The sequence below is a fragment of the Vicia villosa genome, linkage group LG2, assembly GCF_029867415.1.
Source record: "Vicia villosa cultivar HV-30 ecotype Madison, WI linkage group LG2, Vvil1.0, whole genome shotgun sequence".
In the NCBI taxonomy this organism is placed as follows: domain Eukaryota; kingdom Viridiplantae; phylum Streptophyta; class Magnoliopsida; order Fabales; family Fabaceae; genus Vicia; species Vicia villosa.
This window is the reverse complement of record NC_081181.1, coordinates 112570360-112574518: the sequence shown is the minus strand read 5'-3', so window position 1 is coordinate 112574518 and position 4159 is coordinate 112570360.

Sequence of the window (4159 nt, the reverse complement as noted above, 5' to 3'; positions counted from 1 at the left end):
GCTCCTCCTCCAAAACTCACTCTTTTTTTAGTTAATTCTGTTAATTGCAATTCTTGATGGTTTATTTTATACATTTATTTATAAATATATGTAATATTTTTTAGAGTAAATTTGTCAAAAAATTAATTTTATAAAAAATTGTTTTAAAAAATAAGTGAAAAGTTTAATTAAAAGTTAAAAAAAGCATATTAATCTATTAAAAAAATATAAATAAAAATAGGCGGGTAAGCCCGCCGCCCGCCAACCCGCTATCTTGGCGGGGCGGGCATGATTTTGATGCCCATTTTACTTGGCGGGCATGCCCGCCCCGCTCGTTTTTTGGCGGGCATAAGGCGGGGCGGGCGGCGGACGGGGCGGGCGGCCCGTTTTGCCACCCCTAGTTTCCACCACCAGTTGCATTCCTATGTATCATTTCTTTTGTTTTTTGGTGCCATCCTAGAAGGAGCAATGTTGTCAACAAAACTAACATATCAAAGCAACCCACCAATTTCGTTTAAGTAGTTTTCTTCCAAGGACAATTTGTTCGAGTTATAAACATAAGACCCGACGTACGACAAGAAATGACTCTAACACTAGAACTTGGAGGATTTACTTGAACATCGAGAAGACATCTAAAACTTTATGTTGCATGTGCTAGCATGATCCACCTTGATAAGCGGCACGTCCAAGTAATAACATTCCTTGAATTTATTCATTCCCCTCAGAGTAAACCTCGAACATCTTACTATTATGCCTGAGAGAAGTCAAGCTTAGACCCTATGTTGGCTCAATGGAGTTGTGTTGGGATTTAAAGAGATGGAAAAAGAGCGTCAAGGTTCGACAACTCTTCTTATACTCTGAGAAATACTAGAATACTTTGACGTAATCTTAACTCATCGAGTGCAATTGCATATTAGCTATTGCCAGATGATTTAGAATAACCACCTCGAAGTCATCAAAAGGAAGGCGAAAACTTATCTAATAAAACATGCATTCGTGGAGAGGATGACACGCCCATCATACTTGTGACATATCCTCTTATTCCATTCCAGGGGGAAGCACCCCCTAGTCTGTGAAAGAACTAACCTCAATAAAGGCATAATCAAATGTCTCTTGATCGACCCACACAGTTGTGTTATCTTTTATCAAGCTCCAGGTTTCTAGACAAGAGTTATCCTTTTAAAATTATTGCCAACATATAGAGAGAAACGACCATAAGTAGAAGCTCGAAGGTGATATAAGATTAAGTAAAAAACCATAACATCTTCACATATTAGATATCGCCACCCAATGTACCAACATCGATGATGAGTTTTCCCCCTGAAAATCCCCTTCTCCTGAAACCCTGGAAAAGTAAACATATGAAAAAAGAGAGAAAGGCTTTGAGACATTGCCTAGAAAGAGACATATATGAGAGCTTGATCGTTCCTCCAAACAAGGTGGCAATGGGTTGAAGCATTAAACGGCCGAAGAATGATAGAGAATATAAAAGAAGCCGTAAATACAAAAGAAGAGTTCTCGAAATCCATAAGTAGCAAAAAAGGATATGGTAAATTCAGGGCTTTCCAATCCCCACACATATTACAACGAAGGAAATTGTACGATCCACGACAATAGATATTAGGAAGTGTGTACCTCCTCACCAATTATATATATCTTACTTTATCTTGGTCAAAATACTTGATTACTCTAGTATAAGAAGGCATCGTTTCTATCGTGTATAAGGTCATATGTTAAGGTTCCCCTACTTAGCGTTGAAATGTTAATCTTGTAAGTTCATTCCAATTCTGATATACTGTAAATTCACACCACCGCATCGGAGTTTAAGTCTGTTCGATCTACACCTATCGTTGACTCCAGTATGAAACAAGAATTATATTAATTTTTTCTTTAGAAAGAATTTTAATTTAAAAATAGAATTGAATATTTTTTGTTGCAAAACGTTATATTTAACATCGATTTTATCATTTAGTTTAATTAGAGATAAAAATTATAACTATTGCCTTTATTTTTAACCAAAATCAGTTTTATTGTTTTCGATCTATATCTATATGTTTTTGGTCCCTACAAAATTATTAATTTTAAGCTTTAGTTTTTATAAAAAAAATCATGTTTTAGATCCTAAAAAATTAGATATGCACGTAATTTTAGTCATTGTAGAAAGATTAAAACGTCATGTAAAACCAATTTTATAAAGACTAAAACATAATTTTTTTATAGGGACTAAACGTCAAAACTTAAGATATTTATAGGAATCAAAAACATATTCAAACCTTATTTTTATTTTTGGGTCATGCTAACATGTGTCCTAAGGGCACATGTTAAGGTTACTATAATTAGAAAAAAATATAATTAAATATAGGGTTAAATAAGTTTTTAGTCCCTGTAAATATGGCACTTTTCAGTTTTAGTCCCTACAAAATTTTTCTTCGAACTTTGGTCCCTGTAAGTTTTTCCGTCCCCATTATGAGTCCCTCCCGTTAGATTCCATTAACGAAGGGTGACGTGTCATGCAAACGTGGATTTAATTTCTTTCTTATTCGCCAGCGTGGAAATGATAAGGGTAAACTCACTTAAACAAAAACTCACCCACAGATTAACCATTTCGTTTTCACTCAAGCTCTCCACTTTTCAACTGCAAACCCTAGATAAATTATCTTCCTCCAACATCGTGGTCCCAACATCCCAGACAAGAAGCATATTTGTGGTCCTAAAACGAAGCACCTTGTGTTCCCAAAACGAAGCCTAGTGGAGCTCCATTGTTCGTTCGAGGTTGCGTGGACCAGGTATGTGAATGGTTCATCTTTCTTCGACTTCTTGCTATTTTCTAATGATAGTGATTGTTAAACAAACATTAAATACTATAGGACAAAGATTTTGATGATTATGTCGTATCTGTTGAGTACAGCATATGTACTTTTGTTGTCGTTTTTTGTTGCTCTAATTAGAAATTGAATTAAGTATTGTTTTGCCCTAACAGGAAATGTCTAAGTTTAAAGTTATTTTCTACACAAGGGGCAAGTTTGTAAAAGACCCTGAACTGAAATATGATGGTGGGGAAATGTATGCTTTTAGTGGTCAAGATGTTGACTATTGGTCTTTCTTTGAGGCCTGTGATTTAGTGAAGAGTATTGACCCTGAGTTTGATTTTAAGATGGTTAAGATGTGGTGGAAACATGAAGAAGAATCTCTTGAACTGATTTAAAACCATTCAGAGATGATGGTGATTCTGCTGAGTTGGCTGCTTATGCTATTGGTCATGAAACTGAAGTTGAGATATACTGTGAGCCAAAACCAGATGAAGGAGAGCTGACTTTTATGGACTCTGTTAGGCAAAAAGGGAAGGGTAAGTCTTGTGCATCAGATAAGGAACCATTAGCTGATTGCAGTGGAGATTCAAGTGATGAGAGTATCAAGGATGTACACTTTGATGACACTGAGGAAGAAAGGATGAATGGGTTTGAAGATGGCTTTGAGGAAGTAGTTGGTGTAGGTAAAACTAGTGAAATTAGGAGTCCACCTGTTACAAACAATGATGTCCCTAATGAAACAGACAATAACAAATTTATTACAGATGAGATGGGCAAGGCACATGTAATTGAGGAGGAATACATGACAGATGAATTGGACAGTGGAGCTGATGATGAAAGTGGTGATGATAGACCATGTGTTATAAGGTTCAATGCAGAAGAATCTTTCACTAAAGATTTTGTTTTTAAAGTTGGAATGGAGTTTCGTTCACTTAGGCAGTTTAAAGATGCTATACTAGAGCACAATGTTCTTAATGGGAGGGAAGTTAAGTTTGAAAAGAATGATGCCAATAGATGTAGGGTTGTATGTAAGGATAAGGAGAAGTGTGATTACATTGTGCTATGTAGTAGAGTCCTAACATCCACTACTTTTAGGATTAAAACCTTGTATTTTAAGCACAAGTGTGGAAGACAATTCTTTAATAGATGTGCTAAAGCTGATTGGGTGGCTAAGGTAATTGTGGATGGGTTGAAGAACAACACAAAGATGAAGTTGAATGATGTGGTAGCAGATGTTAGGCTTAGATATGCAACAGAAATCCCAGGTTGTAGGGTATTCAAGGCAAGGCAGATTGCTAGACAGATTGTGGAAGGTGACTCTAGTAAGCAATTCAACCTCCTTTGGTCTTATGGTGCTGAGTTAAGAAGGG